We start from the raw sequence: 26,231 nt of genomic DNA on the forward strand, positions 1-26,231 counted from the left end.
TTTGCCATGTGGGAATTACCATATAATCTGAAAATAAAGAAAATGGAACTCGGTAAATTGAAAAGGGTTTAACCAAAGGGAACCTTTCAAATAAAGTCACAATTTGACATACATTATTGCTATTCTCTTCATCCACAGTTCTCTATAATATAGCATCAGGACTCTTTTTCAAGAATAGAAGACTCTTGCTTAACTTTTTGAATCTGGCCAGTCTGATGTATTTTGCTCAATATAATGTGATAGACAAGTCATAATGTACTAAACACAGTCATCTTCATTTTCTGCAAACAGTGTCATACATGGACAGTCTGTGTAGATGAACAACCATTTACAGAACAGCACAGGCATCAAGACAGCTTCCTGAAACTACCAGAATTACAATCCAGCAATTTACTAGTAGTTCATCAGTTTCAGTAAGGAGTGAAGCTGAGACCAAAGCAATCATTTAGATAAGATCAGATTGGGTGCTTTCATAGAGAATCATTTCTTTCCTGCTTACACACACACACACACACACACACACACACACACACACACACACACACACCCTTTATTTATTAAGAGGGATCTCTCCCTTGACCCCACAGTTTGCTGACTTGGGTGGTAGAGAGAGCCATCTTGCCCAGCAGATACCCTGTCTCTGCACCCCGAGTACTGGATTGCAGGTGGGCTGCCACAGCTGATTGTTGCTTACATCGGTGTTGGGCTTCCATGCTCAGGACCTCGAACTTTCATGGTAAGCACTTTACCAACATCCAGCCATTGCCTCAGCCCATAAACTTATTTTAAAAATGTTTTAGGGCTGGAGGAATGGCTTGGCTGTTAAGGGGTTTGCCTACAAAGCCAAAGAACCCTGGTTCGATTCCCCAGGATCCACATTAGCCAGATGCATAACAAGGCACGCGTCAGGAGTTTGCAGTGGCTGGAGGCCCTCATGCATCCATTCTTTCTCTCTCTGTTTTTTTTTTTCTCTCTCTCTCTCCCTCTTTCTCTGTCAAATACACAAATAAAAATAAAATATTTTTAAGAATATTTTAAACTATTTTGCAGCATGTCAATTAAAGGTAAAATTTAATGTTTTTAGTATTCCTTCAGATATTAAAAGTAATATCAGAATGAATTTTGAAATTAATTCATAATTGAATTATCATTATGTAAATGAGAACATTTGCATGTTATCAATGTCCTAATAAAAATGTAAATCATATCATATCTTGTTTACTTTGGTGTTTTCATTTATGAGTAATATTTAAAATAAATATCTACTATTATTTGTTTACAAGATAAAATTAAAGGCAGAAATGCCCAGCAATTTTCCCCCTGATACCAAGATTCACATGTTCAATTGTCTTGTTGACATCACCATTCATATGTGCAATATAAAATCTCAAGATTCACTTGCCATAAATGAAGCTTTGGATTGTCCACTACAAACCTGATCATATTCATTTTGTGTTATTTATTTCATAATTCTAGTGTTCACTCTCTTAAGCTTAGAAAAAAAGGCTGAAAATCAAACTTGACAAAACATAGACAAGAATACTTTTTTGCAGCTCACAAATTTGATTAAAATTGTATCCAAAATATTTGAAGACAAGAAATTCAAAAAAAGAACATTTTATCAAAAGTAAGTTACTAACATGAAAACTTCACATACAAAAAAGGCATTCAGAAGATAAAAAAAAAATAAGCATATAAGTTATATTTGACATTAACCTTTGGAGAAATTAAAATTAACCCTAAAGAGAAATACTAGCACACACCTATTACAAATAGGAAAGATAACTACAATACAAGATACAAAACAATTAAAACATCAAACATTGGCTTGATATAGAGCAAAAGGAACTGTCATTCCATACTTGTAAAAATGTAAAATGAGGGCTGGAAAGATGGCTTAGAGGTTAAGCCCTTGCCTGTGAAGCCTTAAGGACCCTGGTTCGAGGCTTGATTCCCCAGGACCCACGTTAGCCAGATGCACAAGAGGGTGCATGCATCTGGTGTTCGTCTGCAGTGGCTGGAGGCCCTGGTGCGCCCATTCTCTCTCTCTCTCTCTTTCTCTCTCTCTCTCTCTCTCTCTCTCTCTCTCTCTCTCTCTCTCTCCCTTCTTCTCTCTGTCTGGAACTCTCAAATAAATAAATAAAAATAAATTTTACTGTAAAATTATATGGGCATTTCACATATTTTTGTATCATGTGAAATATTTATTTGCCACATGACCCACAAAACTTAGTCTGAGATAAATAATCAGGTGTTTAAAAACTTATTTTCCCATAAAATCTTTGATATATCAATTATAAATTAACACCATAAATACCCCCACATATAGTCAAAATTTGTTTAAGACCAAGGTATTCCCAACAAGTAAATAAGTATAGACATATTGGCATACCCACAGAGCAGCATACTATTCTAAAAGTCCATAGAAATCTAAATCATGAAGCTTATGTCATGCAAACTTAACATAGATACTGAGTTTCCATAACAGAGCTATAGTAAAAATTATATATGTTATATATATTAATACATAAAACATAAATATTCCTATTGCATAGATTTATGTCAGACAAAGGAATAGGAAGATATATAGCTGACATAAGGAACTATAATCAAGTTAGTCCAAAGACAAAACTAAACTACAGATACATACAAATATACTTGGTAAATTTATGTATCTTTTTTCATTTTACTTTGTGTACAGTGAGTACAAAAATTAATCATAAGGGAAAGACTGCAAAAATAGCTAATAATGCAATTGAGCTAGAAGGAGCCCTGTTCTACTGTTCTGTATGTAATATAACTATACAAATACCTAGGCAAAATTACTATAGACTATTTATGGAAGGTAATTGAGTTCTGGGTGATTGAAAACTATTCAAAGGCAGTATGGTATGTGTCCCAATTGATATTTATAACTTTATTTCAAACCTTAAGTTCTCATAAGCTTTTAATACCACCTGTCAATGACCCAGGACTTGAAAGCAAATACATTTCATAGGTTGGATGAAAAGTATGCTATTATTAAGTTATGATTTAAAAAATGTTGTTAGGTGTTTACCCAATGCCTATTATATATATATATATATATTATATACCACTATTGTGGTCTCTTCCTCTAAATTCCATATTATTGTTAGTTGTAATTTTAGAGATATTTGAGGCAGACAACATTGCTATGGAAGTTTTACTCCATAGAGTATTAAGTAAAATATGAGTAAGCAATTTCGTGACGGGAAATGTACTGAAGAATATTATCTTATCTCGTCATTGAAAATTTGATGTAGACTTCTATAGCTTTCTCAGAAATAATACATTTAAATGGCTTCCACTCTCAAATAAGGAGAAATAACCTTAGTCACTAAAATTAACTTACCAATAACTTGAAAATCTTTTTACAAATAGATGGAACATTTTTATGAAAACAATTCATAAAATGGTATAAAAATTTCATGTTATGTATATTAATTCACTTAGCTATATTGGATTTCATAAAATATTGTATGTCTACCATCACATTAATTTTAGATATTACTGAAATCCTATGAAAGAATTTACACTGTGCCTATAGTTGATCATTTTTAATAGGATGCTATAGAGAGGTGTTGGCAAATGGATGAATGTTTCTGATTTACAAGAGCTAAATTCTCCATATTAAGATATCATTATGTTAATTTTTTTGAGGTAGGGTCTTTTTCTAGCTCAGGCTGATCTGTAATTCACTATGTAATTCACAGGCTGGTCTCAGACTCACAGTGATCCTCCTATCTCTTCCTTCCCAGTGCTGGCTTTAAAGGTGTGTGCCACCATGCCTGGCTATGCTACTTTTTAATTAAATGAAGCATCAACCCTGCCATCTCCCTCCCACAAATTAGTTCAAAAGACCAGCAACCACATGGTCTGTTTTGTTACAGCAATAGTCTCACTCCTCGTAGGTATCATTTTTCTCTTGTAGTTACTTTCATGTTACTAGGACAAAACACCTGACCAGAAGCAGCTGATGGAAGGACAGGGGTTATCCCAACTTAAAATCTCAAGGGGAAGTTTCATAATGACCTGGGAAGATCAGAAAACTGAGCTTCACATCTCTGAATGGAAGTAGTTTAAGTGACCTAGGTGGCACTGCCATATTGGGATACTGAGCCTCAAGGACCTGCCCTAGAAACAGTCCTCCTCCAGCAAGGTCTCACCTCTCAGATTGCCACCATCTAGGGACTGTGCACGCAAATACATGAGGGCGAAGGAGACATCTCAAATTCAAATTACCACAGTGTTATTGGCATATCCATCACTTCAGACATTTCTTTTTGTGGAGTCCTTCAAAATTATCTTTGCTAGCTACTTTGAAATAATAAGTTAATGTCCAAAATAGTTATAGTGTTTAATAGTATCACAGCGATTTTCACTGTGAAATACTCCTGTCACCAAAGAGATATCAAATGTTTTACCACAAATTTCTCCTTATATAAAATCATCAAGGAAGCTAGAAATTCTAATAATAATTTTATATTGTTTTCAGTGATAATGTGCAGTTTCCACCACTTTTCACTGACACAAATCATGTGCCAAAAAAGACAGATTTGTAGAACACTCATTGACAGTCTTTTAATTTTTTAATATGAACATGAAGAAATGGGTTTACAAATGTTCTTTTAGGATCTATGGAACAAAAGACTATTGAACCATTTAAAATCCACTAACATTTCTGAATGCTAATCTTATGTTACACAACTGACTACCAGATGGATAGGAAAAGGACAAATCTTTAAAATTGCACACATGTACTGATGTTATATAGAATGGAATAGAAGAAAATACTAGAACTAAGTGATGAAGAGAGACCCAAAACATAAATAAATTTATAAGGTATAAATTTATTTTAGCTCCTTGTTTGTTATTTCCAGAAAATACCCTCTTCACTTACCATTTTGGAGCCAATATGTCAATTAATTTTAAATAATATCATAGAATTACTTATGTGCTATAATATAGAAAGTTAATTGTAATAGAACAAGAGAAATATATCTTTCCAATTAAAGTCCTATGATTAAAATCAGAGAGGATTCTTCTAAAGATTTCCCTATATATCAAATAGGATTTTACATTTACTTGCTACTTCTAAATTTCTGGATCAAAATAACAAATCATTATCTTTCATATTAAGTACAAATTCACATACATTTCTTTAACTGAAAATATAGGAGAGAACTTTTACATTCATAGTGAGGTATAGTCACTTGTTTGCTTTAAATTCTATTCTTTGAACCTTATGAATAATAGGTGGTCTATCTAATGCATAAAATTGAACAATGATTTGGAGTATCTATTATATGCAGATGATTATGCATATGCATGATGAGTATCATTCCACACTGGCTTATATTAAAATATTCTACAGAAATGGCATTTATATTCAGTGTAAGAGTAGTTTTTGCTATAACCACCAACTGGATATATAAATATATCTTTTTTAAAGTATGAGTGAGTACTCTTCCACTCAAGTTAGAATAATGAAAAGTTGATCTGAAGATGAAAAGCATAGGTTAAGTATGTGTTAATACACCTAGCTTGTTGAAATTCATGACAGTGACACAGCACAGCAGAGTGTTAAAATGTTGACCCTCCTGATTCTGTGGCTGACTTACAACTCCAGCCTGCTGCAGCCCAGCACTCTGAAAAAGCATTATGCTACATGTCACTAGTCTCAAGACTAGAAAAAAATTAGAATGAGAAGGATGATTTCAGCTGGATTGATAGCACTTTTGTATTATGATAAACTAAAGAATACTAAGGCTAAACACATTAAGCTGGGGACCCTCACTACCTAAACTCATTTATCACTATAAAACAGATATCCATCTTATGCCTATATAAAAGGCAGTATTTTTTTTCCATAAAAACATCAAAGAATTAAATGATATAATGAATTTGGTATTTTACTCAATCATTTGAAAGTAGAAAAAAATGGTCATTGTGGTAGTTTGAATAGATGGCCTCAAATATATTCAGTGTTTTATTAGTTTATAGTTTGCATCTGCGGCCACCTGGCTGGAGGTGGGGTCACTGAACGGATCTTAAGGTGTGATGGTGGGTTTGAGATTTAAATCTAAATATATGCAAATTGTGCCTAGCTGGAGTTCCTGAAGTGTGCTGTGCAGTGTGGCTTTGACTTTTAGGCTTGTGCTTCTCTCTCTGCTTGATCCTATGAAAACAGGCCAGTTTCTACCATTATGGAACTTCTCATGGATCTGTAAGCATCAATAAATCACTTCCTAACTGTGCCTGGTCTGGAAGTTCATCTCAGCAAACTTGAAGCTGTCTGCTACATTCATACAAAGTGATATAATGTGTGTGTGTGTGTGTGTGTGTGTGTCTATGCACATGTATGCATGTGTCTTTCTTTTTCTAGGGTGTGTGTATGTGTGTGTTGTAGTCAGGTTTGCATTGCTGGTAGAAATTACCTAACCAAGAGACGCTTTGGGGGAAAAGAGGTTTATTATGCCTTACAGGCCTGAGGAGAAGCTCCTTGATGGCAGAGGAAAATGATGGCATGAGCTAAGGGAGGACATCACCACCTTAACATAAGGTGGACATTAGCAACAGGAGAGTGTGCCAAACACTGGCAAGGGGAAACTGGCTATAACACCCATAAGCCCACCCCCAACAATACACTCCCTCCAGGAGGCATTAGTTCCCAAACATCCATCAGCTGGGAATCTAGCATTCAGAACACCTAAGTTTATGAGATACACCTGAATCAAACCACCACAGTATGTGATACATAAAGGATCCCGTGGATCTGCATGAGGTGGTTTATCAGCCTGGAGTCCACGTTAGGGATTCAAATAGGAAGTGAAAATAGTGTGATTATTCTGAGACCTGTTAAAATAAACAAAGTAATCTAAAATCAGCATAAAGGGGTCTTCTCCTTCCTGCCTTGAAGCAGTGAAGAAAAAAAAAAAAAACTAAAGAAATTGCATCTGAGCCATAAAGCGGAAATGGGTTTTATAGGATTTATTGAAGGATAAGGTAAGGGAACAGAGACATTTTAAAAATAAGGTATAGTAATCTGCATACTGGAGATTGGTATAGAGTTTTAAGAAATGTTAACAAAATGGTGTTTTATAAAAAAATTACCAACAGCATTGTATTACTGAGAAAAATACATATAGTTATTTATAAACAATAATTTATTTTGGATTAATGAAAATTCGGGAGTTTGGATACACATGGTCTACTACAACAATAGAGAGATACTGGATAGCTGAAGAAAGCCTCAGTAGAGTAAATAAAATGAGCTCATATGTGTAGTGATTTGAATAACCATCTGGTTGATAGCATGGTCATAACAGATAGTATTTGCTTGAATATTAATTTTGGTATTACATTCATGAGTATAGATTAAATTTTTATTTTCTAGTAGAGATTGTGTATCAACAAAGATTATATGTGAGATTTATATGTGTAGCATGCATACTGTAGATGTGTGTGTGTGTGTGTGTGTGTGTGTGTGTATGTGTATGCACTCAAGGTACTTGCACATATGTGTGTACAGATGTGCAGCCTGTGCTAGCAGAATCAAAAAGAAGATGTCAGGTCAGGTGTCCTTGTTTATTGCTCTTGCTCCTTATTTTCTGCCACAGAGAATTTTACTGAATCTGGAATACCTCATATTTTAGTTAGACTTGCTTACCAGAGAGCCAAAGTGATCCTTCTGTTTGTACCTCCTCAGTGCTGAGGTTTGAGGCACACGTGACCATGTCTGGCTTTTTATGTGAGTGTTGGGGATTGAATGCATGTCCTCATGCTTGTATAGTAATTTCTCTCATCCAATACACAATTTACTCAGCTCTGTGCTTTTCAGTTTGACCATCTCTAAATGACTAGGAACTATTCAACTAAGACCTATGCCACAAAAATAAGTATGTATTCATTTTTATCACTATTTTTAATTTAGAAAACTAATATCTTAAAAACTTTTACAAATTTCACATTTTTAAACTTTCCTAGAAATAGATAAATCAACTCACTTTCAAATCAAAAAGTTCCTAGGTGAAATGGAGGGTTTTGTTTGAATGTGCTATTTAGTATACACATAAAATGACAATTATTCATTGTCTTGATAGAGAGAAACTTAAGCTCATTGAAGAAAGCCTTCTGTCAGTGAGAATGCTTGAGTGTCTGTTTCAGAGTGGATATGGAGTTATATTGGGTTGAGCTTTGTTGAATATGATGTACAATGAACTTTGCTTTTGTAGGTTATATTGTCACTTTGGGAAATTTGCTTTACAGACAAGGTAGGGCTTCAGGGTTGTAATCAATTATCTATCAAACAAGCTGCTTAGCTATAACGCTCATCAATGGTCAAGAATGATCATCTGATTGAACATTCCCATCAGTTCTGCAGAGAAATGGCTGGAAAAATAAAATTAAATGTGGTTGGTCTTGATGCCATGTTACCAGACTAAGGTACACATGTACATAATACTGTGTGTGTGTGTGTGTGTGTGTGTGTGTGTGTGTGTGTGTGTATTCACCCATTACTGTCTCATGTGTTGATGACTACTCATGTGTCCCATTCTTGTCTATTTGTTGTACTGTCATTTTTCTACTGTAAAATAAATAGGATCTTGTAATAAAGTAACAAAATCATATTTTCAGTAATGGTTTCAATAAAGGGAAAGATATCCCAGTATACAGCTGAACATGTTCTTCTGAACATAAGAGCAAGTAAGGATTTATAGCCCAGGAACAATTTAGTGTTGGGGATCAATGGATTAAAACTTCCTGATAGGAAGTAACAGGATTAAGGGAAGAATTAATTGTTTCTGAAGGCAGGACAGGTGATTGAAACAGCAACTAAATGATGGTGTGCAATGGAAAAATTAGTCAAGTATTAAGCTTATTCATATATCAAGGGTATGGATTATTTAGCTTTGCAGTCAGGTTTAAGCAGCTGGCAAGAAATACCCCACCAGGAACAGTGTGTGGGAGGAAAGGGTTTATTTAAGCTTATAGACTTGAGGGGGAGCCCCATGACAGCAGGGGAAAATAATGGCATTAGCAGAAGGTGGACATCACCTCTTGGCCAACATCATCTGGAGACTGTGCCAAAAACAGGCAAAAGAAAGCTGACTATCACACCCGTAAGTCTTCCCCCAACAATACACTGCCTCCAATTCCCAAATTGCCACCAGCTGGAAACCTAACATTCAGAACACATAAGTTTATGGGGGACACCTACTTCAAACCATCACATTTATAACTGACTTACTAGGGTTCTTGCTAAAGCTGTGTAATGTAAGCATGCTCAGCTATCAAAAATCTAGTCCCAGAAAGCTTTGATTAGCCTGCTGAGAGTTAGAAGAGGAGACAATATTGACTTCCTCCTACAACATATATCAATCTTATGAAATATGCTTTACTTCCCTCATGAAAGAAAGTTTTGAGAAACTACCTTCTATATCTTCTATTTCCCCATGTCAACCACATTATAAACACAGTTTGAATTCTTGTCCAACCTTGAGAAAGGAATTGGCACAGCCAAAACAACAAAATACCCTCCAAATCCAAGTACTATTCAATTTGCATTTTGAAACACTCCCTAACATCTAATCAGGAACTTCAAAATATCCCTGTAGATAAATTAGAAATCTTCTATTCCCTCACTCCCAGTTTGACACAGCTCTAGACAATAAGACACTTTCTGTGATTTCATTGGGACCCTAAAAAATGTACAGTGTTTTGGAGTATCCCACAGAAGTAAAAGTGACCCATTAACAGCATTGTTACTTATTTGTGAACATAGTTTTATTTTCATCACTTCACTATAGGGTCCATCTATAATAATCAAAATCTAGAGCAACCATATACCTTTAAATGGAAGAATGGATAAAAATGGAAAAAATCTATAATCACACAATGAACAAGGGTCAACAGGATGAAGGAGAACAGAATAAAGCAATAAGAATCGATAATCGTTAGTGATGTATCTCACACAGTGCTGAAGAAAAGATGCTAGACATAAGGTACATGGGCTGTAAAACTTCATTTAAATAAGGTTCATATATAGGCAGGTCTATGTCAATTTTGATGTGCACAAAATCGTAATTATGGCCATATTTCAGGCAGAATGAGAAAGACAGAGGTACAGGTCTAGAACATTCATTTTGTTGAAATACAATGAGTTATTCAATTAAAGTTTATGCATATTTCTTCTTATATATGCTTTTACAATTCCAAAAAGATATTTAAAATACTATCTCCTATTGGCATTCATGAAATAGTTCTGTGCCTATTAATATACTCTCATACAAATAAAATAATTTGACCCTTAAGCAGTATTAATTTCCTATCCACACAGATAAAGAAGCTTTATAAATTATTACCAATGCTATTGTCTGAGTATGTTAATGGTCAAAAGAAAGATACTATGAAAAACTTCTGAGCCTGGTGTGGTGTCTCATACCTACAATTTCTCAGAGGATTAAGACAGGAGGATTTTTATGTGTTCAAGGTTAGCCTTGGCTACAAAGGGAGTTCCTGATCACTGTGGGAAAGAGGTGCCAATGCAGATACAGGAATCCTTTAGAACACCAGCCACACAAAACCTGGAAAGAATCTCTCCTTGTCATATTATAATCAAACTATCAAACACTCAAACCAGGGAAAAAATACTGAAAGCAGTTAGAGAGGAAAATCAATAATAAAGAAAAAAGCAGTCAGAATTACTAGCAATGAAGAACAGAGTTAATGAAATAAAAAACTCTGTAGAAAATCTCACCAGTAGAATGGATGAAGGAGAGGACAGAATATCTAAGATAGAGGACCAGGTGGCAGATCTAATACATTTCAACAAAGAGAAAGACAAACTTATAAAAAAGTATGAGTGGGAATTTCAAGATATTTGGGACACTATGAAAAGATCCAATATAAGAATTCAGGGCATAGTAGAAGGGGAAGAATTCCACTCCAAAGGCATAGTAGGCGTCTTCAACAAAATCAAAGAAGAAAACTTCTCCCAAATTGGGAAAGAGGTGCCAACACAGATACATGAAGCCTTTAGAACCCCAGACAGGTAAAACCTGGAAAGAACCTCTCCTCGTCATATTATAATCAAACTACCAAACACACAAACCAAGGAAAGAATATTGAAAGCAGTTAGAAAGAAAAATCACGTTACCTACAAAGGCAAGCCCATCAGGATTACTACAGATTATTCAACACAAACCTTAAAAGCCAGAAGGTTTTGGTGTGATGTATTCCAAGTTCTGAAAGATAACAACTGTTAACCAAGGTTATTTATCCTGCAAAGCTATCCATTCAAATAGAAGGAGAAATAAGGACATTCCATGACAAAAGCAGGTTAAAGGAATATTTGAAGACAAAACCAGCTCTACAGAAAATACTAGATAGGATCCTCCATGCGGAAGAAAAGGAAAAGCACACATATAAGGAACCTGGAAAAAACAAGCAATACTCAAATACTAGTTAACACTAGAAAGCAAAGGTAGAACCGGAACAACAACAACAACAACAAAAAGGCAAACAAAAATATACACATTTCAATAATATCTCTTAATATCAACAGCCTCAATGCCCCAAACAAAAGACATAGGTTCGCAGACTGGGTTAAAAAGCAGCTTCCTACAATTTGTTGTCTCTAAAAAATGCACCTTGCTACAAAAGATAGACATTATCTTAGGGTGAAAGGTTGGAAAACGGTGTTTCAAGCAAATGGGCCTAGAAAACAAGTAGGAGTCGCTATCCTAATATCTGACAAGGTAGACGTCAGTCCAGCATTAGTCAAAAAAGATAAGGAATGTCACTTTATATTGATTAAGGGCACACTCCAACAGGAGGACATTACAATCCTAAACATATATGCACCTAACATGGGGGCTCCCAAATTCATCAAACAAACACTATTAGAACTAAGATCATAGATAACACCAAACACAGGGGTGATGGATGACTTTAACACCCTACTCTCATCAATTGACAGGTCTACCCAGGAAAAAATAAATAGAGAGGCATATGGACTAAATGAGGTCATAGAAGGAATGGACCTAACAGATATATACAGGACACTTCATCCAAAGGCTGCAGAATATACATTCTTTTCAGCAGCACATGGAACATTCTCTAAAATAGACCATATATTAGGACACAAAGCAAATCTTAACAAATTCAGGAAAATTGAAATAATTCCTTGCATTCTATCTGACCACAATGGAATTAAACTACAAATCAGTAGCAAGAAAGGCTATAGAGCATACACAAAATCATGGAAACTAACCAATACACTACTAAATGATGAATGGGTCAATGAAGAAATCAAGAAGGAAATCAAAAAATTTATAGAGTCAAACAGTAATGTGAACACAACATACCAAAATCTCTGGGACACAATGAAGGCAGTTCTAAGAGGTAAATTTATAGCCTTAAGTGCCTATATCAAGAAATTAGAAAGGTTGCAAGTAAATGACCTAATGCTTCACCATAAAGCCTTGGAAAAAAGAAGAACATGGCAAACCAAAAATCAGTAGACAGGCAGAAGTAATAAAAATTAGGGAAGAAATTAATGAAATAGAAACACACATACAAAAAAAAATCCGAAGAATTAATGAAACAAAGAGTTGGTTCTTTGAAAGGATAAACAAGATTGATAAACCCTTAGCAAATCTGACCAAAAGAAAGAGAGAAGAGACACAAATTAATAAAATCAGAGATGAACAAGGTAATATCACAACAGATTCCAGAGAAATTCAAAAAATCATAGGGACATACTATTAAAGCATATACTCCACAAAGTATGAAAATCTGAAAGAAATGGATGATTTCCTTAATTCATATGATCTAACTAAATTAAATCAAAATGAATTTAAAACTTAAATACACCTATAACAAACATGGAGATCCAAACAGTTATCAATAATCTCCCAACTGAAAAAAGCCCAAGCCCAGATGGATTCACTGCTGAATTTTACCTGACCTTTAAGTAAGAGCTAACACCATTGCTTCTTAAGCTTTTCCAGGAAATAGAAAAAGAAGGAATTCTACCACACTCCTTCTATGAGGCCAGCATTACCCTGATAGCAAAACCAGGCAAAGATAGAACAACAACAACAACAAAATGACAGACAGGCTGGGCGTGGTGGCGCACGCCTTTAATCCCAGCACTCGGGAGGCAGAGTTAGGACGATTGCCATGAGTTCAAGGCCACCCTGAGATGACAGAGTTAATTCCTGGTCAGCCTGGACCAGAGTGAGACCCTACCTCGAAAAACCAAAATAAATAAATAAATAAATAAATAAAAAATAAAAAAATAAAAAAAATGACAGACCAATCTCCCTTATAAACATAGATGCAAAAATTCTTAACAAACTATTGGCAAACAGAATACAAGAGTATATCAAAAAAATCATTCACCTGACCAAGTAGGCTTTATCCTAGAGATGCAGGGATGGTTCAATATACACAAATCTATAAATGTAATACATTATATAAATGGATTGAAGGACAAAAATCACATGATCGTCTCATTAGATGCAGAGAAAGCATTTGACAAAATCCAACATCCCTTCATGATAAAAGTCCTACAGAGACTGGGAATAGAAGGAACATATCTCAATATAATAAAGGCTATTTATTACAAGCCTATAGCCAACATATTACTAAATGGGGAAAAGCTGGAAGCTTTTCCACTAAAATCAGGAACAAGACAAGGGTGTCCACTGCCCCCACTTTTATTTAATATAGTTTTGAAGTCTTAGCCATAGCAATAAGGCAAGAGACACACATAAAAGGGATACAAACTGGAAAGGAAGAAATCAAGTTATCATTATTTGCAGATGACATGATTCTATACATAAAGGACCCTAAAGACTCTACTAGCAAACTGTTAGAGCTGATCAAAACCTACAGCAATGTAGCAGGATACAAAATAAATACACAGAAATCAGTAGCCTTCATATATGCTAACAACAAACCCACAGAGGATGAAATCAGAGAAACACTCCCATTCACAATTGAATAAAAAAAAAAAAAAGTACTTTGGAATAAACCTAACTAAGGAAGTAAAGAATCTGTACAATGAGAACTTTAAAACATTCAAGCGAGAAATTGCAGAAGACTCTAGAAAGTGGAGAAACATCCCTTGTTCCTGGATTGGAAAAATCAGTATTGTGAAAATGGCAATCTTACCTAAAGCAATCTATACCTTTAATGCAATCCATATCAAAATTCCAAAGGCATTCTTCATGGAAATAGAAAAAACAATCCAAAAATTCATTTGGAATCACAAAAAACCTCGAATATCTAAAGTAATACTGATCAACAAAAATAAGGCTGGTGGTATCACCATACCTGATTTTAACCTATACTACAGAGCCATAGTAACAAAAACAGTGTGGTACTGGCACAAAACCAGACATGTAGATCAGTGGAACAGAATAGAGGACCCAGATGTAAGTCCAGGTAGCTATAGCCACCTGATATTCAATAAAAATGCCAAAAGTACTCATTGGAGAAAAGACAGCCTCTTCAGCAAATGGTATTGGGAAAACTGGATATATATCTGCAGAAGGATGAAAATAGTTTCTTCTCTCTCACCATACACAAGAATTAAGTCCAAATGGATTAAAGACCTTAACATCAGACCTGAAACTCTGAAACTGCTAGAGGAAAAAGTAGGGGAAACCCTTCAACATATTGGTCTTGGCAAAGACTTTCTGAATACAACCCCAATTGCTCAGGCAATAAAACCACAGATTAATCACTGGGACCTCATGAAAGTACAAAGATCTTCCACTGCAAAGGACACAGAGAAAAAAGCAAAAAGGCAACGTACAGAATGGGAAAAAATTTTCACCAGCTATATATCTGATAGAGGATTAATATCTAGGATATACAAAGAATTGAAAACGTTAAATAATAAGGAATCAAACAAGCCAATCAAAAAATGGGCTATGGAGCTAAATAGAGCATTCTCAAAGGAAAAAATATGAATGGCACATAAGCATCTAAAAAAATGTTCTACGTCACTAGTCATCAGGTTAAAACTACATTGAGATTCCATCTCACTCCTGTCAGATTGGCCACCATCATGAAAACAAATGATCATAAATGTTGGCGGGGATGTGGAATAAGAGGAACCCTTCTACACTGCTAGTGAGAATGCAATCTGGTCCAGCCATTGTGGAAATCAGTGTGGAGGTTCCTAAAACAGCTAAAGGTTTAGCTACCAAATGACCCAGCTATAGCACTCCCAGGCATATATCCAAAGGAATCATCTCATTTCCTTAGAAGTACATGCTCAACCATGTTTATTGCTGCTCAATTTATAATAGCTGGGAAATGGAACCAGCCTAGATGTCCCTCAATGGATGAGTGGATAATGAAGATCAGGAATATTTATACAATGAAGTTCTACTCAGCGGTAAAGAAAAATGAAGTTATGAAATTTGCAGAAAAATGAATGGATCTGGAAAGGATTATACTAAGTGAGGTAACCCAGGCCCAGAAAGCCAACTGTCACATGTTCTCCCTCATATGTGGATCCTAGCTACATATTATTGGGCTTCTGCATGAGAAGGAATATACTTAGTAGCAGAGGCCAGTAAGTTAAAAAGGAGATATAAAGGAAGAGAAAGGAAGGGAGGAGGGTACTTAATAGGTTGATATTGTATATATTCAAGTACAATAATTGAGATGTGGAGGTAATATGATGGAGAATGGAATTTCAAAGGGTAAAGTGTGGGGGGGGGGAGGGAGGGAATTACCATGATTTTTTTTAATCATGGAAAATGTTAAGGAAATTTTTAAAAAAGAATATTTTTTTTCAAAAGTCTTCAGAGACTGTAACCATGAGGACATGTATATGAAGAATTTGTATCTACATAAGAAATGGAGGGAAGGGCTGGAGAGATGGATTAGTGGTTAAGGAGCTTGCCTACAAAGCCAAAAGACCTCAGTTTGATTCCTCAGGGCCATGTAAGCCAGATGCACAAGGTGGCACATGTGTCTGGAGTTCGTTTTCTGTGGCTGGAGGCCCTGTCACACCCATTCTCTCTCTCTCTCTCTTCTCTCTTTCAAATAAATAAATAAAACTAAATATTTTTTTTAAATAAAGAAGGGGAGGGAAGATTGGAAGAAAGAAAATGGGAAGGTAAAATAAAAATTTTACAGCATGTACACACACACACACACACACACACACACACACACACATATATATATATATATATATATATATATATATATATATATACACATATATATATGTAATACATAATAGTTTCTCTAAAATAATTAAATGCCCACAGCACATGTGTTAAGGGTAGCTTAGAGAGGACTTGCGTGTCATCTCAGAAGTGGTTACAGGACATTTTAACATAGATCTAAGTCTATGCTAGCTTTAAATGTATGTTGCAAATTCTGGGGCCATTGGTTTAAAAAGAAGGAAGTATATTTGACACTGAATATATGTCCCAGTGACAATGGAAATGGCAGACAAGTGATGGGCAGAAAAGAGAAATGAAAAATAATGTCAGGTAGTAACAGCTACAACATGTAGGATGGATATTGAGATCATTGCATTAATAATATTTAGAAGTAGAAGATAGGTCAGAGTGATTCAAAAACACAGCCCAGTTCTATCTTATTCATAAGAAACCTACTGCACATGGAAACAGCGGCTTAAAGAAAGGAGATAAGCCAGGAGTGGTGACCCTTATCTTTAACCCAACACTCAGGAGGCTGAGGTAGGAGGATTGATGTAAGTTTGAGGATAGTCTGAGACTACATAGCGAATTCCAGGTCAGCCTGGTCTACCATGAGACCTTACTTGAAAAGGAAAAAAAAAAAAAAAAACCTTAAAACTCAAGAATAAGGCATTACATTAAAAATCTGAGAAGATATATCAATAAAGAAGAGACTCAGATACAGAGTAAGCACCTCAAAAAACACTCAATACAATATGACATCAAAGCACTTCATAGGGCTGGAAACTCAGCTGGAGGAATGAGTGAGACTTGAATGTACTGCATGAACTGGTACACAATTGAAGGTATCAGTGTTTGGGATATAAATTTTAACAGGTGTGGCATGGTACATACTTTTTTAATTTAATCTCAATGCTTTGATTACATATTTGTTTTAAATATATGTCCCCTGGTGCTGGCAGTCAGGGAGGTGAAACCTTGCTAGGGGAGGTATGTTACTACGCTGGGGTGGACTTTGAGATTTCTTAGTCTAGCTCTGCTCACTCTTGCTGCTTCCTGTCAGCTGCTTAACCTTATCTGTAACATACTTTCCCTGCCATTATGAAGCTTCCCTTTGAGACTATAAACCAAAGTAAATCCTTTCCTCCTGTCAGCTGCTTTAGGTCAAGGGAGCTGATTGTTCTAGCAGTGTGAAGTAACTACAACAACCTAGAAACCAACACAGAAATATAACAAAATTACAAGAATGCTTTGGTTTATTAATAATTTTCAAAAGTTGGAAGCAGGGTCTGGCATGGCGGTGCTCGCCTTTAATCCCAGCACTTGGGAGACTGAGGTAGGAGGACTGCTGTGAGTTCCAGGCCACCCTGAGACTACATAGTGAATTCCAGGTAAGCCTGGGTAGAGTGAGACCCTACCTAAAACAAACATGCAAACAAAAAAGTTGGAAGCAATCACGTTGCTCGCTAGTAGGAAGATAAACAGTGGTATATCCAGATGTGTTTAGACTATTGAGTGACGAAAAGAAGTTAACAGCAAAGCTACGAGATGGTTTAGTGGAACAACAGGTACACAGTATGCAGTGAAGGCAAGCGGTCTGAAAGCATGCCTAGTGTATGACTGCCCCTACGTTCTAAACAGGGAAAAAGATCTAGTAAAGAGTTAAACAATCTGTGATTTCCAGTTTTCTCTTACATGTTATTATTTTTTGTGGGGTAGAAGGGGAGATAGGCAAAAGAGGAATGTAGGGAAATTTTAGGTCAGTGAAACTCTTCTGTATAATACTGCACTAGGAGATGCATCTGATGGCATTTGTCAGAACCCATGAAGCACACAGTGTCAGCCATGAGGGTGAGTTGCATACATTAATGGAAAGTGATGGGTCACTATTTGATTCAGTGACTTACACACAGAATCAGCCATGAGGATGAACTGCAAGTGTTAACGTGAAGTGAGGGGTATTCACTGACTTTAGGAGATGACCGATACCAGTGTGGGGAGTTGTTCTGTATATTTTTGTCACTTATAGGGTAGACAGCTATGTGAAAACCTGTTCAATGTTACTTTGAACATGAAAATGCTGTAAAGTTGCCCATAAGTTGAAAAATAATAAGATAGGTTGACTACACATGTGGTTTTGAGATTTATATTACTAAGTGAAAAGATGGACTAAGAACAGTAACTGACATGTTTAGGCACCAAATTCTCACACTCTTCTCTTATCTGTACCCAGCCCCTCCACGCACACACACACACTTCACCTTATATAGGGAAGAGCTTGTGCAAGTGTGCAAATACTGGATTCTTGCTCTGGGCTTGTCTTTTATTTCTATGGCAGTGATACTCCTCCACTCAACACTCCGGGCATGGCAGGCATTGAGAACCACCTCTGCTCCTCCATCTTTAGCAGTGAGTTGGCATGGGAAACAATGCAAAATTGGCCTTTGGGCTTACAGTGGCCCTGGTCCCCATGGTTATTTCCATACTGTTGAGTCCACATCACCAGAAGTCTATCATGCAAAATTATAATAAAGTTTGACTTTATCCTTTCTTTGTGCTTCAGAATCTTCAATGGGATTCGCAAAAGTAATGCTCACATACTCAGTAATTCCAAAGAAAAATATGCCTAATCAATTTCCAGGACAAGAACCAGCCACTATGAAGTGAAACTTTTGTTATATTTGTTGTTACTTTCATTTTCCAGGGTGTAAGTAACAGAATAAGGTCCTGCATCCTTCTCAAACACCATTGGGAGAACTATTACCCCAAACAGACACACATATCTGTTCTATAACAGTGTTTGAAAGCACAGCTAAAAAATAATAGTAACTAGCAAAATTGACAGCTTTAGCCCAGAATATTTAGAGGATTCCCTGATTCCACCACTCTTCATTAAATATTTAATATGCCATTTTGATAATAAGTTCTCCAAATGAAAGTGAACAGTGGGTTTCTAGCTTGTTTTATTTTGGGTCTGGCATTATTAAAGAATTCTCTGAGGATGAGTTGCTGTCAAGGCTGTGCTGAAGAGGGTGTTATTATGGTCATGTGAGATGATCGTCACCATAGACTGAAAGTGAAGCTCAACTCCAGCACCTGAAATTATGCAGTGACTTTTTTTTTCTACAAAATTTAAATACAGAACCACTAAGTGGTTCTATGTACAAATCAGAAAAAAAAAAACAAAAAACATATCCATGGTCAGATAGCTAGAAACGAACCCATTTGTTCTTCAGTAACTATCACCAGTTAGATTAGAGCTGAAAAGACTAATCTGCAAGCCAGGATTTCTCTAAATTTGATTTATTAGTTCAAGTTATACTTGGATTAAAATATGTGATAGCCTAAAATACTAAGTGGTTCTTTGCAAGGAGAAGGTACAATAGAATTTATTTAAAGATCTCAGTTTTATTTATTGGATTGCAGAGGGACATTGTTGTGTGTAAAAATCCTTGGGCATTTATACTTCCTAGATGGAGCATCCTAGACTAGGTTAAACTGTATACTATTGCTACCAGCTCATTCATAGACTTAAAATGTATCATAAAACACATAGTTAAACTCAGAACTCTGAAAAACTGCCAAGCTGCCTCTAACATTTCAGTTCTTTTAGGGCTATCTTTTCTGTCTTAGACACATACATACTCTAAGACAATCCACTTATGGAATGACGAAGATTAAAGATGTCAAGTACTACCTCTTCTCTTTTATGCCTTCAATTTATTGAAATTGTTACATCTTCACTGGTTCCGCAGTGTCGTGGAAAGTACTCTTAAATAGTCTAATAATATAAAATAATAACTAGAAATAATATTATACTTAGCTTAGATCAGTAATTGTCCAATTAAAATAACCCTAGCAACTACTTAATAGGTTTATTTCATTGGCTGCACTAAATGTTTAATACATTCTTGTGTATGGTATTATAAACTGCACTAGTCAATGAAGCAAGTATGAGTTGATATCTGTGCATGTAACTACCTCTATGTTCATCTTACTTACACGATATTTTTAAATACTTTAACTGTTCTCCATGGACATTTACATGGGTAGAGCAGTGTAATTCTAAACTTACCATAATTATAATTCCATAAAACATTCATTGCCTCTTACTAAGTATGATGAAGTAACTCAACATTTTAGCAGCCTTTTTTGATCCTTTTCTATAATTGCATATGTGATATAATCTTTTAGTTTTATCTAAAATGAACACTTCATTACTACTTCTCATTTTTTGGGAATCAAGAACTTTACAACATGCCTTGATAACTTGTGCCCCTGTAAATTTGTATGAGGGAAAAGTAACAAGAGATAGAAAGAAAAATGAAGACCTTTGACTTGTGCATTATCTACAGGATGGATTAGATTAATTAAAAGTAAGAAGAAATAACCTCTGCTTGATTTAGCTAACATGCAAGCAGTCAACTGTCTGTCAAAATCTCATCATTATTTCTTACAATTATGATTAAGAGTTAGTTCAGTTATTACATAAAACTTTTAACTGCCTTGAAGACTAGCTTAATATTTGAGAGATTATTCTTATATCTGTCAAAGAAAAGACAATGTGGTTCATCATTCTAGCTTAAGAAATACTAAATGTTTATAAATGGCTGTAAACAATTTAATTTATATATTCTTAAAAATATGTAAAAAAGATCTGTGGAGGAATTTGATGAAAACTGATTTTACTTAGTTTCCTTAAAACATACAGTAAAACTGCATGTTCTCAAAATACACTGACAGGATAATAAAAGATCCAGATGCATAATCAAGTAAAGATATATGGGGGAGATGGAAATAACTCCATGCTAATGCACCAGCAAATGAAAAACTATGTAAAAGAATAATAATATATATTATCAAGAAAAATAGCTCAAATGGACTTATACTCAGTTTATTTTTTTCAATTTTACACTGGCAGAAATTATTCTTTGGATTTCATGAAAGAAATAGAAAAAAATTTAACAAACTTTAAAACAAAGATATGAAGGTGTCACCTTAGGTAAATTCTATTGACTATATGCATGTTAATGAAACAAATAATGAATTAAAAGTCCTGATTTTGACTCTTTTAAATTTTCTAGGAAATGTTACAAAAAGCAAGTCTTTTAAATTTAACTATCTTTGTGAATAGCATTAGGCTGGAACATAGATGCATGCATTTTGGATACTTTGCCTACAGCTTCTTTTCAATTAAAACTGTAGAATTGGATAATTGCAAGCAGAGTCTATATACACACTTGTCTTTCAAAAAGCCTTCCTACAAGTTCCCACGGGGATTAAATGCTTTCTGACTGGAAATAATATGACCCTTCTTGTATTTTTGTGCATACATGCATGTGTACATGCATTGTCAAAATACAGTGAGATGAAGATAGGAGAGAAAGAAGTAGAAGACACAATTTTAATAATATTTCTTGGGTGATCTAGGTGCCTTTCTTCATGTTTATTCAGTCATATAAGTGCCATGCTTTTTAAAGTCATGGTAACAAAAATAATCTTGAAAAGTATAGTTATTGGTTACTTGAGAAATTAAAATTAGGGCTGAGGAGATGGCTCAGTTAGTAAAGCAAGCACATGGCAAGTAACCATGAGGTTTTAAATTTCATCTTTGAAATTCACACAAAGCCAGATGCAGTAGTTCATCTATAATACCACACTTCTATAACTAGATGGGAAGTGAAGACAGGAAAATTGTTAGAAGTTCATAGGCCAGCTAGAGTACTAGACAAAGCAATGAATGATTTGAACTGTTGCCCCCAAAAATGTGAAGAGTAAGGACCAGTACCCAAGGATGACCTCAGACTTCTACACACGTGTTGTGTCACATGCATGCCTGCACTCGACACACAAACACCTGACACACATATCATAAACATGCAGATATAAAATTTAAAATTAATTTAAATTATGCAGTTACTTTATATTTCAGCATTTTCTTCTGGGATTATAAGACAAATAATTTAAAGTGACCTCTCAAGTATATTTTGGACTCAGGTTCATAAGGGCATCATTGATAGCAACTAAAGTATGGGCAAATGGATGAGAAAAGTGTAGTACATGTATGTAATGGAATAGTATTTCACCTCACAAAGAAATACATATGACATATACTAAAACATAGAACAAGCTTGACAGCATTAGACTAAATGTAATAAACCAGTCAAGAGGCAAATGCAATTTATAATTTCACTTATATGAAGTGTCACCTAGAAAGCAGTCACAAATCATAGTGATGGAAAATAAACTAATCATTTTTAGGGGTTGGAAAATGAATTGTTATCTTTTAATAATGTTTCAATTTAAATGTAAAAAATATTCCCTAAAAGTCCATGCATTAGAGAATCAGTTTTCAGATAATAGACTTGTGAGAGGTGATTGGATCATGAGGGCTACAATGTCATTACAGATTAGTCCATTGATGGGTTCCTGACTGAATGGACAACTACAACTTAGAGCCTGGTTGGAAGAAGGCTACTGAAGCATGTCTGTCTGTTTCAGGCAAATGTGTATCACTGACCATTTCTTCCCTGGATAACTTGCATCTTGTCTACCATGAAATAAACTTCTCTGCTCTTCCACATGGTTCCATCAACATGATGTTCTCACTTTCCTCGGGTCCAAGAGAAAGGAAGTTAAGTAACAATTGATTAAAACCTCTGTGATCATGAGCCCAAAGAAATCTTTTTTCCTTTAAGTTGAGTTGCTCTTGAGTTTTGTCATAATGGTGAGACCTGAGTAAGTTCATATTGGAAAAGTGCTTCAATTTTACAACATTCAGATATTTCTATATAAAAATATAGAAATGAGTGTTAATTATGAATGCCTTATTTTGGTGGTTTGATTCAGGTATCCCAAATAAACTTAGGTGCTATGAATTCTAGATTCCCAGCTAATAGAGATTTGGGAGTTAATGCCTCCTGAAGGCAATGTTGTTGGTTGTGGGTTTATAGATATTATAGCTAGTGTCCTCTTTCAAGTGTTTGGCACACTTTCCTGTTGCTGTTGGCCACCTGATGTTGGCAAGGAGGTGCGGTGCCGCCTATGCTCATGTCATTGTTTTCCCCTGCCATCATGGAGCTTCCTGTAGATTCTGTAAGCCAAAATAAAAATAAATTTTGTTTTTTCCCACAAGCTGCTCTGGGTTAGGTGATTCCTGCCAGCAATGCAAACCTGACTGGAACATTAAAGTTGGTACCAGAAGTGGGGTTGCTACTAGATACCTGACTGTGGCTTTTGTCCTTTAGAGCTGATTTTCAAGAGGAATGTGGAAGGATTTGAAATGAAAAACCTGAATGCAATAAGAACTATGAACTGTGAGGTTTGGGTTATGATGGCTGAAGAGCAATACCTGGATTGGGCTAGAAGCAATTTTTTTTTTTTTTTTTTGTGAGAGGCTTGCTGTTATGCCTGTGTCCTGAGAATTTGTGCAGGGTTGCATTACATAGTAATGGACTGATGTGAGCAGAGGTATATGGCACAGAAAGAAATCTTTGGGCTGAAACTTCTCTCCATTCATCTGCAACTGTATGAGAGATTCAAACCATTGAGATTGGGCCAGCTGATGTGCATTGAAATAAGAGAAAAAATGCAGACTTTGAAGGGGCCTGGGTGCTCAAGGAGTGTCCTGTTCTTCAAAGTCTGTTTTATTCTCCCCCTCTGGATTATCAAGTAGGCACCTCACCTGATATTATAGAGTATGAGAAATGCAGGGAAGTGAAGGGCATTGAATTTGCAACACAGTCATGTGTTTTGGAAGTGACCATGGATAGCTTGAAGGAGGTTTGCTGGATTCCTGCATGGAGATCCAATGGAGCTGTGAAGATGGACCATGGGTTGCAATGGAGACCCAGTGAAGATGCCAGGGCCACAAGATAGCTACTAAGGAAAGCTGCCAGCCCTGGATGAAGTTTTCCAAGTCTATGTGGGTGAATATAAGCCAAAATAAAACTTGTTCTCCTATAAGCAGCTTCTGGTTGGATGTTACTGCAATACAAAGAAACACTAAATGTTGTGGTTGATATTACATGAAATAAAGAATTTGGAGCCTGGCTGTCAGGTTTCCTGGGCCCGTGGGGCTTGGAGCTGCCCCTTGGTCTCTCCTTTTCTGGCTGAAGGTACACGCGGGTCTTATCCATGGACCATGCGGCCACGGGCACCGTCACACGTGCAAGTGTGTAAACCTTTGTAGCAGAGGTGGTACTGGCCCCTTACATATTCGCCTTGAAGAGGAAGATGGCTGCAAGACCATGATCATCAATATGAAGATTGCATAGATAAGAAATGACTAGTCATGTGTTTCCTGTACATTTGAATATGATACCAGAATTCCAGAAAAGTTGGGTTCACATCAAGAATCCTGCAAGATTAGAAGAAATTACCTTTTGTCTTATAAAAGGAGGAGCTACCAAGCTTATGATAATAGCTGACTTTGATATGATACTAAGTAGGTTTTCCTAAAATGGGCAAACATGCCCAACATGTCATATTATTGACAACTGTAAGCTTTTTACAGATGAATGTCAAAAGAAGTTGCTGCAGCTAAAGGAGCGGCATTACTCTATTAAAGTTGACTCTGACCTCACTGAGAAAGAGAAAGTACCCTCATATGGTAGAATGGTATACCAAATCACATGGTTTGCTTATTGAACAAGCTGTGCTGAAAGCTAAACTTAGAGATATTGTGGAAGAATCTGATATTATGCTCAAGGGAGGGCATGAGGAATTCTTTGATAAGCCTCGGCAGCACAGTATCCCCATGTTCATATTTTCAGCTGGTGTGGGTTATGTGCTAGAAGAGGTTATCCGTCAAGATGGAGTTTATCATCTAAATATCAAAGCAGTCTCCAACTTCATAGATTTTCATGAAAATGAGGTACTCAAAGGATTGAAAGGAGAAATAATTCATGATGGGGCCTTGAAGAATGCACACTATTTCAACCAACTAAAAGATAATAGCAACATAATTCTACTTGGAAACTCCCAAGGAGACTTACAAATGGTAGATGGTGTAGCCCGTGTGGAACTCATTCTGAAAACTGAATATCTAAATGACAGAGTAGAAGGAGCATTTAGACAAATATATGAACTCTTATGATTTTTTTTAGTGAAGGAGGAATCACTGGAAGTGGCCAATTCTATTTTATAGATGATTCTATGAACAGACTTTTATCAAGACTTCTCTCATGGCGCAGCTGATGTAAGACCTGCTCATCTGTCTATGCTGCTGAAAGACTCATTCTTATAATAGTTTGTCTTGATGTTATCTATCTATATAACTGAAGTATTTTAAGACAATGTTGAATTATTGTCCTTGCCCCATTTCTTTTACTATACTTCTCTCCCTATTTTTAGTTGACTTTTAAAAAATGTCATAAACCAAAATTGGAAAAAATAACACCCAAATTTTCCAAAGTGAAATTTTTTAGTTTGATGTTATCATATATTTTGAAGAGTGTTTATATTCTAGTAACCTGTACAAGTTTAAAAAGAAGTTAGTAAAATGGTGAAATAATGCACATTAATTAAAGTATTGCAATTTTTGAAATTGGGGTGGAAAAGGATGATGACATCACCATCTGCTGGAATTGTGTTTGATTTGGTTGTTTTATGGGTGAAAAATCAGTATTTTCCAGAAAAGACTTCACTTAGGATTTGAAAAATTACTGGAGTCCATATCTCTAATATTACAAAACATTTTATATCAAAGCCCTAGCAATAAACATGGAGTGGAAAGCTTTTAAAAAAAATAATTCAGGGCTGGAGAGATGGCTTAGTGGTTAAGCACTTGCCTGTGAAGCCTAAGGACCCAGGTTTGAGGCTCGATTCCCCAGGACCCACGTTAGCCAGATGCACAAGGGGACACACGCGTCTAGAGTTCTTTTGCAGTGGCTGGAAGCCCTGGCGCCCCCACTCCCCTCTCTCTCTGCCTCTTTCTTTCCCTCTCTGTCTGTTTCTCAAATAAATAAATAAAAATACAAAAAAAAAAAAGAATTCAATAATTGTTTGAAA

At 35.7% G+C, this 26,231-nt stretch overlaps 1 pseudogene; it reads left to right on the top strand.

Moving 5' to 3' along the window:
• Positions 1 to 24,503: 24,503 nt before the first annotated feature.
• Positions 24,504 to 25,368, top strand: LOC101596121 (annotated as a pseudogene).
• The last annotated feature ends 863 nt before the right edge of the window (positions 25,369 to 26,231 follow it).

This window comes from Jaculus jaculus, chromosome 1 (assembly GCF_020740685.1).
Source record: "Jaculus jaculus isolate mJacJac1 chromosome 1, mJacJac1.mat.Y.cur, whole genome shotgun sequence".
NCBI lineage: Eukaryota > Metazoa > Chordata > Mammalia > Rodentia > Dipodidae > Jaculus > Jaculus jaculus.